This window comes from Oncorhynchus tshawytscha, linkage group LG07 (assembly GCF_018296145.1).
Source record: "Oncorhynchus tshawytscha isolate Ot180627B linkage group LG07, Otsh_v2.0, whole genome shotgun sequence".
Lineage (NCBI taxonomy): Eukaryota > Metazoa > Chordata > Actinopteri > Salmoniformes > Salmonidae > Oncorhynchus > Oncorhynchus tshawytscha.
This window is the reverse complement of record NC_056435.1, coordinates 980807-996562: the sequence shown is the minus strand read 5'-3', so window position 1 is coordinate 996562 and position 15756 is coordinate 980807. Positions and strand designations below refer to the sequence as shown.

General features: G+C 34.8%; 1 protein-coding gene across 6 annotated transcripts in view; it reads right to left on the bottom strand.

Moving 5' to 3' along the window:
• The window catches only part of LOC112267659 (interleukin-1 receptor accessory protein-like 1), an 810683-nt gene that overhangs the window by 221159 nt on the left and 573768 nt on the right, over positions 1 to 15756 (bottom strand). The gene's annotated exons all lie outside the window — the stretch shown is intronic.

Genomic DNA, 15756 nt, shown 5'->3' with positions numbered 1-15756 from the left:
GTGAATGGTAAATCTGAACTGATATATTGAGCCATTCTGTCTGTAGTCCATTCTGTCTGTAGTGAATGGTAAATATGAACTGATATATTGAACCATTCTCTCTGTAGTGAAAGGTAAATCTGAACTGATATATTGAACCATTCTGTCTGTAGTGAATGGTAAATCTGAACTGATATAGTGAGTTATTCTGTATGTAGTAAATGGTAAATCTGAACTGATATAGTGAGTTATTCTGTCTGTAGTGAATGGTAAATCTGAACTGATATAGTGAGTTATTCTGTCTGTAGTCCAGTCTGTCTGTAGTGAATGGTAAATCTGAACTGATATAGTGAGTTATTCTGTCTGTAGTCCAGTCTGTCTGTAGTGAATGGTAAATCTGAACTGATATAGTGAGTTATTCTGTCTGTAGTGAATGGTAAATCTGAACTGATATAGTGAGTTATTCTGTCTGTAGTGAATGGTAAATCTGAACTGATATAGTGAGTTATTCTGTCTGTAGTGAATGGTAAATCTGAACTGATATAGTGAGTTATTCTGTCTGTAGTCCAGTCTGTCTGTAGTGAATGGTAAATCTGAACTGATATAGTGAGTTATTCTGTCTGTAGTGAATGGTAAATCTGAACTGATATAGTGAGTTATTCTGTCTGTAGTGAATGGTAAATCTGAACTGATATAGTGAGTTATTCTGTCTGTAGTGAATGGTAAATCTGAACTGATATAGTGAGTTATTCTGTCTGTAGTCCAGTCTGTCTGTAGTGAATGGTAAATCTGAACTGATATAGTGAGTTATTCTGTCTGTAGTGAATGGTAAATCTGAACTGATATAGTGAGTTATTCTGTCTGTAGTGAATGGTAAATCTGAACTGATATAGTGAGTTATTCTGTCTGTAGTGAATGGTAAATCTGAACTGATATAGTGAGTTATTCTGTCTGTAGTCCATTCTGTCTGTAGTGAATGGTAAATCTGAACTGATATAGTGAGTTATTCTGTCTGTAGTGAATGGTAAATTTGAACTGATATAGTGAGTTATTCTGTCTGTAGTGAATGGTAAATCTGAACTGATATAGTGAGTTATTCTGTCTGTAGTGAATGGTAAATCTGAACTGATATAGTGAGTTATTCTGTCTGTAGTCCAGTCTGTCTGTAGTGAAAGGTAAATCTGAACTGATATAGTGAGTTATTCTGTCTGTAGTGAATGGTAAATCTGAACTGAGTTATTCTGTCTGTAGTGAATGGTAAATCTGAACTGATTCTGTCTGTAGTGAATGGTAAATCTGAACTGATATAGTGAGTTATTCTGTCTGTAGTGAATGGTAAATCTGAACTGATATAGTGAGTTATTCTGTCTGTAGTAAATGGTAAATCTGAACTGATATAGTGAGTTATTCTGTCTGTAGTGAATGGTAAATCTGAACTGATATAGTGAGTTATTCTGTCTGTTCCAGTGTGTCTGTAGTGAATGGTAAATCTGAACTGATATAGTGAGTTATTCTGTCTGTAGTGAATGGTAAATTTGAACTGATATAGTGAGTTATTCTGTCTGTAGTGAATGGTAAATCTGAACTGATATAGTGAGTAGTCCATTCTGTCTGTAGTGAATGGTAAATCTGAACTGATATAGTGAGTTGTTCTGTCTGTAGTCCAGTCTGTCTGTAGTGAATGGTAAATCTGAACTGATATAGTGAGTTATTCTGTCTGTAGTGAATGGTAAATCTGAACTGATATAGTGAGTTATTCTGTCTGTAGTGAATGGTAAATCTGAACTGATATAGTGAGTTATTCTGTCTGTAGTAAATGGTAAATCTGAACTGATATAGTGAGTTATTCTGTCTGTAGTGAATGGTAAATCTGAACTGATATAGTGAGTTATTCTGTCTGTAGTAAATGGTAAATCTGAACTGATATAGTGAGTTATTCTGTCTGTAGTGAATGGTAAATCTGAACTGATATAGTGAGTTATTCTGTCTGTAGTGAATGGTAAATCTGAACTGATATAGTGAGTTATTCTGTCTGTAGTCCAGTCTGTCTGTAGTGAATGGTAAATCTGAACTGACATAGTGAGTTATTCTGAGTTATTCTGTCTGTAGTGAATGGTAAATCTGAACTGATATAGTGAGTTGTTCTGTCTGTAGTCCAGTCTGTCTGTAGTGAATGGTAAATCTGAACTGATATAGTGAGTTATTCTGTCTGTAGTGAATGGTAAATCTGAACTGATTCTGTCTGTAGTGAATGGTAAATCTGAACTGATATAGTGAGTTATTCTGTCTGTAGTGAATGGTAAATCTGAACTGATATAGTGAGTTATTCTGTCTGTAGTGAATGGTAAATCTGAACTGATATAGTGAGTTATTCTGTCTGTAGTCCAGTGTGTCTGTAGTGAATGGTAAATCTGAACTGATATAGTGAGTTATTCTGTCTGTAGTCCAGTCTGTCTGTAGTGAATGGTAAATCTGAACTGATATAGTGAGTTATTCTGTCTGTAGTCCAGTCTGTCTGTAGTGAATGGTAAATCTGAACTGATATAGTGAGTTATTCTGTCTGTAGTGAATGGTAAATTTGAACTGATATAGTGAGTTATTCTGTCTGTAGTGAATGGTAAATCTGAACTGATATAGTGAGTTATTCTGTCTGTAGTGAATGGTAAATCTGAACTGATATAGTGAGTTATTCTGTCTGTAGTGAATGGTAAATCTGAACTGATATATTGAGCCATTCTGTCTGTGGTGAATAGTAAATCTGAACTGATATAGTGAGTTATTCTGTCTGTAGTGAATGGTAAATCTGAACTGATATAGTGAGTTATTCTGTCTGTAGTGAATGGTAAATCTGAACTGATATAGTGAGTTATTCTGTCTGTAGTGAATGGTAAATCTGAACTGATATAGTGAGTTATTCTGTCTGTAGTCCAGTCTGTCTGTAGTGAAAGGTAAATCTGAACTGATATAGTGAGTTATTCTGTCTGTAGTGAATGGTAAATCTGAACTGATATAGTGAGTTATTCTGTCTGTAGTGAATGGTAAATCTGAACTGATATATTGAGCCATTCTGTCTGTGGTGAATAGTAAATCTGAACTGATATATTGAGCCATTCTGTCTGTAGTCCATTCTGTCTGTAGTGAATGGTAAATCTGAACTGATATATTGAGCCATTCTGTCTGTAGTGAATGGTAAATATGAACTGTTATATTGAGCCATTCTGTCTGTAGTGAATGGTAGATCTGAACTGATATATTGAGCCATTCTGTCTGTAGTGAATGGTAAATCTGAACTGATATATTGAGCCATTTTGTCTGTAGTGAATGGTAAATCTGAACTGATATATTGAGCCATTCTGTCTGTAGTCCATTCTGTCTGTAGTGAATGGTAGATCTGAACTGATATATTGAGCCATTCTGTCTGTAGTGAATGGTAAATCTGAACTGATATATTGAGCCATTCTGTCTGTAGTGAATGGTAAATCTGAACTGATATATTGAGCCATTCTGTCTGTAGTCCATTCTGTCTGTAGAGAATGGTAAATATGAACTGATATATTGAACCATTCTCTCTGTAGTGAAAGGTAAATCTGAACTGATATATTCCATTCTGTCTGTAGTGAATGGTAAATCTGAACTGATATAGTGAGTTATTCTGTCTGTAGTAAATGGTAAATCTGAACTGATATAGTGAGTTATTCTGTCTGTAGTGAATGGTAAATCTGAACTGATATAGTGAGTTATTCTGTCTGTAGTCCAGTGTGTCTGTAGTGAATGGTAAATCTGAACTGATATAGTGAGTTATTCTGTCTGTAGTGAATGGTAAATCTGAACTGATATAGTGAGTTATTCTGTCTGTAGTAAATGGTAAATCTGAACTGATATAGTGAGTTATTCTGTCTGTAGTGAATGGTAAATCTGAACTGATATAGTGAGTTATTCTGTCTGTAGTCCAGTGTGTCTGTAGTGAATGGTAAATCTGAACTGATATAGTGAGTTATTCTGTCTGTAGTGAATGGTACATTTGAACTGATATAGTGAGTTATTCTGTCTGTAGTGAATGGTAAATCTGAACTGACATAGTGAGTTATTCTGTCTGTAGTCCAGTCTGTCTGTAGTGAATGGTAAATCTGAACTGATATAGTGAGTTGTTCTGTCTGTAGTCCAGTCTGTCTGTAGTGAATGGTAAATCTGAACTGATATAGTGAGTTATTCTGTCTGTAGTGAATGGTAAATCTGTGAATGTGAGTTATTCTGTCTGTAGTGAATGGTAAATCTGAACTGATATAGTGAGTTATTCTGTCTGTAGTAAATGGTAAATCTGAACTGATATAGTGAGTTATTCTGTCTGTAGTGAATGGTAAATCTGAACTGATATAGTGAGTTATTCTGTCTGTAGTCCAGTCTGTCTGTAGTGAATGGTAAATCTGAACTGATATAGTGAGTTATTCTGTCTGTAGTGAATGGTAAATTTGAACTGATATAGTGAGTTATTCTGTCTGTAGTGAATGGTAAATCTGAACTGATATAGTGAGTTATTCTGTCTGTAGTGAATGGTAAATCTGAAATGATATAGTGAGTTATTCTGTCTGTAGTCCAGTCTGTCTGTAGTGAATGGTAAATCTGAACTGATATAGTGAGTTATTCTGTCTGTAGTGAATGGTAAATCTGAACTGATATAGTGAGTTATTCTGTCTGTAGTGAATGGTAAATCTGAACTGATATAGTGAGTTATTCTGTCTGTAGTGAATGGTAAATCTGAACTGATATAGTGAGTTATTCTGTCTGTAGTCCAGTCTGTCTGTAGTGAAAGGTAAATCTGAACTGATATAGTGAGTTATTCTGTCTGTAGTGAATGGTAAATCTGAACTGATATAGTGAGTTATTCTGTCTGTAGTGAATGGTAAATCTGAACTGATATATTGAGCCATTCTGTCTGTAGTGAATAGTAAATCTGAACTGATATATTGAGCCATTCTGTCTGTAGTCCATTCTGTCTGTAGTGAATGGTAAATCTGAACTGATATATTGAGCCATTCTGTCTGTAGTGAATGGTAAATATGAACTGTTATATTGAGCCATTCTGTCTGTAGTGAATGGTAGATCTGAACTGATATATTGAGCCATTCTGTCTGTAGTGAATGGTAAATCTGAACTGATATATTGAGCCATTCTGTCTGTAGTGAATGGTAAATCTGAACTGATATATTGAGCCATTCTGTCTTCTGTCTGTAGTGAATGGTAAATCTGAACTGATATATTGAGCCATTCTGTCTGTAGTGAATGGTAAATCTGAACTGATATATTGAGCCATTCTGTCTGTAGTCCATTCTGTCTGTAGTGAATGGTAAATATGAACTGATATATTGAACCATTCTCTCTGTAGTGAAAGGTAAATCTGAACTGATATATTGAACCATTCTGTCTGTAGTGAATGGTAAATCTGAACTGATATAGTGAGTTATTCTGTATGTAGTAAATGGTAAATCTGAACTGATATAGTGAGTTATTCTGTCTGTAGTGAATGGTAAATCTGAACTGATATAGTGAGTTATTCTGTCTGTAGTCCAGTCTGTCTGTAGTGAATGGTAAATCTGAACTGATATAGTGAGTTATTCTGTCTGTAGTCCAGTCTGTCTGTAGTGAATGGTAAATCTGAACTGATATAGTGAGTTATTCTGTCTGTAGTGAATGGTAAATCTGAACTGATATAGTGAGTTATTCTGTCTGTAGTGAATGGTAAATCTGAACTGATATAGTGAGTTATTCTGTCTGTAGTGAATGGTAAATCTGAACTGATATAGTGAGTTATTCTGTCTGTAGTCCAGTCTGTCTGTAGTGAATGGTAAATCTGAACTGATATAGTGAGTTATTCTGTCTGTAGTGAATGGTAAATCTGAACTGATATAGTGAGTTATTCTGTCTGTAGTCTGTCTGTAGTGAATGGTAAATCTGAACTGATATAGTGAGTTATTCTGTCTGTAGTCCAGTCTGTCTGTAGTGAATGGTAAATCTGAACTGATATAGTGAGTTATTCTGTCTGTAGTGAATGGTAAATCTGAACTGATATAGTGAGTTATTCTGTCTGTAGTGAATGGTAAATCTGAACTGATATAGTGAGTTATTCTGTCTGTAGTGAATGGTAAATCTGAACTGATATAGTGAGTTATTCTGTCTGTAGTCCAGTCTGTCTGTAGTGAATGGTAAATCTGAACTGATATAGTGAGTTATTCTGTCTGTAGTGAATGGTAAATTTGAACTGATATAGTGAGTTATTCTGTCTGTAGTGAATGGTAAATCTGAACTGATATAGTGAGTTATTCTGTCTGTAGTGAATGGTAAATCTGAACTGATATAGTGAGTTATTCTGTCTGTAGTCCAGTCTGTCTGTAGTGAAAGGTAAATCTGAACTGATATAGTGAGTTATTCTGTCTGTAGTGAATGGTAAATCTGAACTGATATAGTGAGTTATTCTGTCTGTAGTGAATGGTAAATCTGAACTGATATATTGAGCCATTCTGTCTGTAGTGAATAGTAAATCTGAACTGATATAGTGAGTTATTCTGTCTGTAGTCCAGTCTGTCTGTAGTGAATGGTAAATCTGAACTGATATAGTGAGTTATTCTGTCTGTAGTGAATGGTAAATCTGAACTGATATAGTGAGTTATTCTGTCTGAACTGAGTGAATGGTAAATCTGAACTGATATAGTGAGTTATTCTGTCTGTAGTGAATGGTAAATCTGAACTGATATAGTGAGTTATTCTGTCTGTAGTCCAGTCTGTCTGTAGTGAATGGTAAATCTGAACTGATATAGTGAGTTATTCTGTCTGTAGTGAATGGTAAATTTGAAATGATATAGTGAGTTATTCTGTCTGTAGTGAATGGTAAATCTGAACTGATATAGTGAGTTATTCTGTCTGTAGTGAATGGTAAATCTGAACTGATATAGTGAGTTATTCTGTCTGTAGTCCAGTCTGTCTGTAGTGAAAGGTAAATCTGAACTGATATAGTGAGTTATTCTGTCTGTAGTGAATGGTAAATTTGAACTGATATAGTGAGTTATTCTGTCTGTAGTGAATGGTAAATCTGAACTGATATAGTGAGTTATTCTGTCTGTAGTGAATGGTAAATTTGAACTGATATAGTGAGTTATTCTGTCTGTAGTGAATGGTAAATCTGAACTGATATAGTGAGTTATTCTGTCTGTAGTGAATGGTAAATCTGAACTGATATAGTGAGTTATTCTGTCTGTAGTGAATGGTAAATCTGAACTGATATATTGAGCCATTCTGTCTGTGGTGAATAGTAAATCTGAACTGATATATTGAGCCATTCTGTCTGTAGTCCATTCTGTCTGTAGTGAATGGTAAATATGAACTGATATATTGAGCCATTCTGTCTGTAGTGAATGGTAAATATGAACTGTTATATTGAGCCATTCTGTCTGTAGTGAATGGTAGATCTGAACTGATATATTGAGCCATTCTGTCTGTAGTGAATGGTAAATCTGAACTGATATATTGAGCCATTCTGTCTGTAGTGAATGGTAAATCTGAACTGATATATTGAGCCATTTTGTCTGTAGTGAATGGTAAATCTGAACTGATATATTGAGCCATTCTGTCTGTAGTCCATTCTGTCTGTAGTGAATGGTAAATCTGAACTGATATATTGAGCCATTCTGTCTGTAGTGAATGGTAAATCTGAACTGATATATTGAGCCATTCTGTCTGTAGTGAATGGTAAATCTGAACTGATATATTGAGCCATTCTGTCTGTAGTCCATTCTGTCTGTAGTGAATGGTAAATCTGAACTGATATATTGAACCATTCTGTCTGTAGTGAAACGTAAATCTGAACTGATATATTGAACCATTCTGTCTGTAGTGAATGGTAAATCTGAACTGATATAGTGAGTTATTCTGTCTGTAGTAAATGGTAAATCTGAACTGATATAGTGAGTTATTCTGTCTGTAGTGAATGGTAAATCTGAACTGATATAGTGAGTTATTCTGTCTGTAGTCCAGTCTGTCTGTAGTGAATGGTAAATCTGAACTGATATAGTGAGTTATTCTGTCTGTAGTGAATGGTAAATCTGAACTGATATAGTGAGTTATTCTGTCTGTAGTGAATGGTAAATCTGAACTGACATAGTGAGTTATTCTGTCTGTAGTGAATGGTAAATCTGAACTGATATAGTGAGTTATTCTGTCTGTAGTCCAGTCTGTCTGTAGTGAATGGTAAATCTGAACCGATATAGTGAGTTATTCTGTCTGTAGTGAATGGTAAATCTGAACTGATATAGTGAGTTATTCTGTCTGTAGTGAATGGTAAATCTGAACTGATATAGTGAGTTATTCTGTCTGTAGTAAATGGTAAATCTGAACTGATATAGTGAGTTATTCTGTCTGTAGTGAATGGTAAATCTGAACTGATATAGTGAGTTATTCTGTCTGTAGTCCAGTCTGTCTGTAGTGAATGGTAAATCTGAACTGATATAGTGAGTTATTCTGTCTGTAGTGAATGGTAAATTTGAACTGATATAGTGAGTTATTCTGTCTGTAGTGAATGGTAAATCTGAACTGATATAGTGAGTTATTCTGTCTGTCGTGAATGGTAAATCTGAACTGATATAGTGAGTTATTCTGTCTGTAGTCCAGTCTGTCTGTAGTGAATGGTAAATCTGAACTGATATAGTGAGTTATTCTGTCTGTAGTGAATGGTAAATTTGAACTGATATAGTGAGTTATTCTGTCTGTAGTGAATGGTAAATCTGAACTGATATAGTGAGTTATTCTGTCTGTAGTGAATGGTAAATCTGAACTGATATAGTGAGTTATTCTGTCTGTAGTCCAGTCTGTCTGTAGTGAAAGGTAAATCTGAACTGATATAGTGAGTTATTCTGTCTGTAGTGAATGGTAAATCTGAACTGATATAGTGAGTTATTCTGTCTGTAGTGAATGGTAAATCTGAACTGATATATTGAGCCATTCTGTCTGTGGTGAATAGTAAATCTGAACTGATATATTGAGCCATTCTGTCTGTAGTCCATTCTGTCTGTAGTGAATGGTAAATATGAACTGATATATTGAGCCATTCTGTCTGTAGTGAATGGTAAATATGAACTGTTATATTGAGCCATTCTGTCTGTAGTGAATGGTAGATCTGAACTGATATATTGAGCCATTCTGTCTGTAGTGAATGGTAAATCTGAACTGATATATTGAGCCATTCTGTCTGTAGTGAATGGTAAATCTGAACTGATATATTGAGCCATTTTGTCTGTAGTGAATGGTAAATCTGAACTGATATATTGAGCCATTCTGTCTGTAGTCCATTCTGTCTGTAGTGAATGGTAGATCTGAACTGATATATTGAGCCATTCTGTCTGTAGTGAATGGTAAATCTGAACTGATATATTGAGCCATTCTGTCTGTAGTGAATGGTAAATCTGAACTGATATATTGAGCCATTCTGTCTGTAGTCCATTCTGTCTGTAGTGAATGGTAAATCTGAACTGATATATTGAACCATTCTGTCTGTAGTGAAAGGTAAATCTGAACTGATATATTGAACCATTCTGTCTGTAGTGAATGGTAAATCTGAACTGATATAGTGAGTTATTCTGTATGTAGTAAATGGTAAATCTGAACTGATATAGTGAGTTATTCTGTCTGTAGTGAATGGTAAATCTGAACTGATATAGTGAGTTATTCTGTCTGTAGTCCAGTCTGTCTGTAGTGAATGGTAAATCTGAACTGATATAGTGAGTTATTCTGTCTGTAGTCCAGTCTGTCTGTAGTGAATGGTAAATCTGAACTGATATAGTGAGTTATTCTGTCTGTAGTGAATGGTAAATCTGAACTGATATAGTGAGTTATTCTGTCTGTAGTGAATGGTAAATCTGAACTGACATAGTGAGTTATTCTGTCTGTAGTCCAGTCTGTCTGTAGTGAATGGTAAATCTGAACTGATATAGTGAGTTGTTCTGTCTGTAGTCCAGTCTGTCTGTAGTGAATGGTAAATCTGAACCGATATAGTGAGTTATTCTGTCTGTAGTGAATGGTAAATCTAAACTGATATATTGAACCATTCTGTCTGTAGTGAATGGTAAATCTGAACTGATATATTGAGTTATTCTGTCTGTAGTGAATGGTAAATCTGAACTGATATAGTGAGTTCTGTCTGTAGTCCATTCTGTCTGTAGTGAATGGTAAATCTGAACTGATATAGTGAGTTATTCTGTCTGTAGTGAATGGTAGATCTGAACTGATATATTGTTCTGTCTGTAGTGAATGGTAAATCTGAACTGATATAGTGAGTTATTCTGTCTGTAGTGAATGGTAAATCTGAACTGATATATTGAGTTATTCTGTCTGTAGTGAATGGTAAATCTGAACTGATATAGTGAGTTATTCTGTCTGTAGTGAATGGTAAATCTGAACTGATATAGTTCTGTCTGTAGTGAATGGTAAATCTGAACTGATATATTGAGCTTCTGTCTGTAGTCCATTCTGTCTGTAGTGAATGGTAAATCTGAACTGATATAGTGAGTTATTCTGTCTGTAGTGAATGGTAAATCTGAACTGATATAGTGAGTTATTCTGTCTGTAGTGAATGGTAAATCTGAACTGATATAGTGAGTTATTCTGTCTGTAGTAAATGGTAAATCTGAACTGATATAGTGAGTTATTCTGTCTGTAGTGAATGGTAAATCTGAACTGATATAGTGAGTTATTCTGTCTGTAGTCCAGTCTGTCTGTAGTGAATGGTAAATCTGAACTGATATAGTGAGTTATTCTGTCTGTAGTGAATGGTAAATTTGAACTGATATAGTGAGTTATTCTGTCTGTAGTGAATGGTAAATCTGAACTGATATAGTGAGTTATTCTGTCTGTAGTGAATGGTAAATCTGAACTGATATAGTGAGTTATTCTGTCTGTAGTCCAGTCTGTCTGTAGTGAAAGGTAAATCTGAACTGATATAGTGAGTTATTCTGTCTGTAGTGAATGGTAAATTTGAACTGATATAGTGAGTTATTCTGTCTGTAGTGAATGGTAAATCTGAACTGATATAGTGAGTTATTCTGTCTGTAGTGAATGGTAAATCTGAACTGATATAGTGAGTTATTCTGTCTGTAGTCCAGTCTGTCTGTAGTGAAAGGTAAATCTGAACTGATATAGTGAGTTATTCTGTCTGTAGTGAATGGTAAATCTGAACTGATATAGTGAGTTATTCTGTCTGTAGTGAATGGTAAATCTGAACTGATATATTGAGCCATTCTGTCTGTAGTGAATGGTAAATCTGAACTGATATATTGAGCCATTCTGTCTGTAGTCCATTCTGTCTGTAGTGAATGGTAAATATGAACTGATATATTGAGCCATTCTGTCTGTAGTGAATGGTAAATATGAACTGATATATTGAGCCATTCTGTCTGTAGTGAATGGTAGATCTGAACTGATATATTGAGCCATTCTGTCTGTAGTGAATGGTAAATCTGAACTGATATATTGAGCCATTCTGTCTGTAGTGAATGGTAAATCTGAACTGATATATTGAGCCATTCTGTCCATTTCTGTCTGTAGTGAATGGTAATCTGAACTGATATATTGAGCCATTCTGTCTGTAGTGAATGGTAAATCTGAACTGATATATTGAGCCATTCTGTCTGTAGTCCATTCTGTCTGTAGTGAATGGTAAATCTGAACTGATATATTGAACCATTCTGTCTGTAGTGAAAGGTAAATCTGAACTGATATATTGAACTTCTGTCTGTAGTGAATGGTAAATCTGAACTGATATAGTGAGTTATTCTGTATGTAGTAAATGGTAAATCTGAACTGATATAGTGAGTTATTCTGTCTGTAGTGAATGGTAAATCTGAACTGATATAGTGAGTTATTTTGTCTGTAGTCCAGTCTGTCTGTAGTGAATGGTAAATCTGAACTGATATAGTGAGTTATTCTGTCTGTAGTCCAGTCTGTCTGTAGTGAATGGTAAATCTGAACTGATATAGTGAGTTATTCTGTCTGTAGTGAATGGTAAATCTGAACTGATATAGTGAGTTATTCTGTCTGTCGTGAATGGTAAATCTGAACTGACATAGTGAGTTATTCTGTCTGTAGTGAATGGTAAATCTGAACTGATATAGTGAGTTATTCTGTCTGTAGTCCAGTCTGTCTGTAGTGAATGGTAAATCTGAACCGATATAGTGAGTTATTCTGTCTGTAGTGAATGGTAAATCTGAACTGATATAGTGAGTTATTCTGTCTGTAGTAAATGGTAAATCTGAACTGATATAGTGAGTTATTCTGTCTGTAGTGAATGGTAAATCTGAACTGATATAGTGAGTTATTCTGTCTGTAGTCCAGTCTGTCTGTAGTGAATGGTAAATCTGAACTGATATAGTGAGTTATTCTGTCTGTAGTGAATGGTAAATTTGAACTGATATAGTGAGTTATTCTGTCTGTAGTGAATGGTAAATCTGAACTGATATAGTGAGTTATTCTGTCTGTAGTGAATGGTAAATCTGAACTGATATAGTGAGTTATTCTGTCTGTAGTCCAGTCTGTCTGTAGTGAATGGTAAATCTGAACTGATATAGTGAGTTATTCTGTCTGTAGTGAATGGTAAATTTGAACTGATATAGTGAGTTATTCTGTCTGTAGTGAATGGTAAATCTGAACTGATATAGTGAGTTATTCTGTCTGTAGTGAATGGTAAATCTGAACTGATATAGTGAGTTATTCTGTCTGTAGTCCAGTCTGTCTGTAGTGAATGGTAAATCTGAACTGATATAGTGAGTTATTCTGTCTGTAGTGAATGGTAGATCTGAACTGATATATTGAGCCATTCTGTCTGTAGTGAATGGTAAATCTGAACTGATATATTGAGCCATTCTGTCTGTAGTGAATGGTAAATCTGAACTGATATAGTGAGTTGTTCTGTCTGTAGTCCAGTCTGTCTGTAGTGAATGGTAAATCTGAACCGATATTGTGAGTTATTCTGTCTGTAGTGAATGGTAAATCTGAACTGATATAGTGAGTTATTCTGTCTGTAGTAAATGGTAAATCTGAACTGATATAGTGAGTTATTCTGTCTGTAGTGAATGGTAAATCTGAACTGATATAGTGAGTTATTCTGTCTGTAGTGAATGGTAAATCTGAACTGATATAGTGAGTTATTCTGTCTGTAGTCCAGTCTGTCTGTAGTGAATGGTAAATCTGAACTGATATAGTGAGTTATTCTGTCTGTAGTGAATGGTAAATTTGAACTGATATAGTGAGTTATTCTGTCTGTAGTGAATGGTAAATCTGAACTGATATAGTGAGTTATTCTGTCTGTAGTGAATGGTAAATCTGAACTGATATAGTGAGTTATTCTGTCTGTAGTCCAGTCTGTCTGTAGTGAAAGGTAAATCTGAACTGATATAGTGAGTTATTCTGTCTGTAGTGAATGGTAAATTTGAACTGATATAGTGAGTTATTCTGTCTGTAGTGAATGGTAAATCTGAACTGATATAGTGAGTTATTCTGTCTGTAGTGAATGGTAAATCTGAACTGATATAGTGAGTTATTCTGTCTGTAGTCCAGTCTGTCTGTAGTGAAAGGTAAATCTGAACTGATATAGTGAGTTATTCTGTCTGTAGTGAATGGTAAATCTGAACTGATATAGTGAGTTATTCTGTCTGTAGTGAATGGTAAATCTGAACTGATATATTGAGCCATTCTGTCTGTGGTGAATAGTAAATCTGAACTGATATATTGAGCCATTCTGTCTGTAGTCCATTCTGTCTGTAGTGAATGGTAAATATGAACTGATATATTGAGCCATTCTGTCTGTAGTGAATGGTAAATATGAACTGTTATATTGAGCCATTCTGTCTGTAGTGAATGGTAGATCTGAACTGATATATTGAGCCATTCTGTCTGTAGTGAATGGTAAATCTGAACTGATATATTGAGCCATTCTGTCTGTAGTGAATGGTAAATCTGAACTGATATATTGAGCCATTTTGTCTGTAGTGAATGGTAAATCTGAACTGATATATTGAGCCATTCTGTCTGTAGTCCATTCTGTCTGTAGTGAATGGTAGATCTGAACTGATATATTGAGCCATTCTGTCTGTAGTGAATGGTAAATCTGAACTGATATATTGAGCCATTCTGTCTGTAGTGAATGGTAAATCTGAACTGATATATTGAGCCATTCTGTCTGTAGTCCATTCTGTCTGTAGTGAATGGTACATCTGAACTGATATATTGAACCATTCTGTCTGTAGTGAAACGTAAATCTGAACTGATATATTGAACCATTCTGTCTGTAGTGAATGGTAAATCTGAACTGATATAGTGAGTTATTCTGTATGTAGTAAATGGTAAATCTGAACTGATATAGTGAGTTATTCTGTCTGTAGTGAATGGTAAATCTGAACTGATATAGTGAGTTATTCTGTCTGTAGTCCAGTCTGTCTGTAGTGAATGGTAAATCTGAACTGATATAGTGAGTTATTCTGTCTGTAGTGAATGGTAAATCTGAACTGAATATCTGTCTGTAGTGAATGGTAAATCTGAACTGATATAGTGAGTTATTCTGTCTGTAGTGAATGGTAAATCTGAACTGATATAGTGAGTTATTCTGTCTGTAGTCCATCTGTCTGTAGTGAATGGTAAATCTGAACCGATATAGTGAGTTATTCTGTCTGTAGTGAATGGTAAATCTGAACTGATATAGTGAGTTATTCTGTCTGTAGTGAATGGTAAATCTGAACTGATATAGTGAGTTATTCTGTCTGTAGTAAATGGTAAATCTGAACTGATATAGTGAGTTATTCTGTCTGTAGTGAATGGTAAATCTGAACTGATATAGTGAGTTATTCTGTCTGTAGTCCAGTCTGTCTGTAGTGAATGGTAAATCTGAACTGATATAGTGAGTTATTCTGTCTGTAGTGAATGGTAAATTTGAACTGATATAGTGAGTTATTCTGTCTGTAGTGAATGGTAAATCTGAACTGATATAGTGAGTTATTCTGTCTGTAGTGAATGGTAAATCTGAACTGATATAGTGAGTTATTCTGTCTGTAGTCCAGTCTGTCTGTAGTGAATGGTAAATCTGAACTGATATAGTGAGTTATTCTGTCTGTAGTGAATGGTAAATTTGAACTGATATAGTGAGTTATTCTGTCTGTAGTGAATGGTAAATCTGAACTGATATAGTGAGTTATTCTGTCTGTAGTGAATGGTAAATCTGAACTGATATAGTGAGTTATTCTGTCTGTAGTCCAGTCTGTCTGTAGTGAATGGTAAATCTGAACTGATATAGTGAGTTATTCTGTCTGTAGTGAATGGTAAATCTGAACTGATATAGTGAGTTATTCTGTCTGTAGTGAATGGTAAATCTGAACTGATATATTGAGCCATTCTGTCTGTAGTGAATAGTAAATCTGAACTGATATATTGAGCCATTCTGTCTGTAGTCCATTCTGTCTGTAGTGAATGGTAAATCTGAACTGATATATTGAGTTATTCTGTCTGTAGTGAATGGTAAATCTGTTATATTGAGCCATTCTGTCTGTAGTGAATGGTAGATCTGAACTGATATATTGAGCCATTCTGTCTGTAGTGAATGGTAAATCTGAACTGATATATTGAGCCATTCTGTCTGTAGTGAATGGTAAATCTGAACTGATATATTGAGCCATTTTGTCTGTAGTGAATGGTAAATCTGAACGGATATATTGAGCCATTCTGTCTGTAGTCCATTCTGTCTGTAGTGAA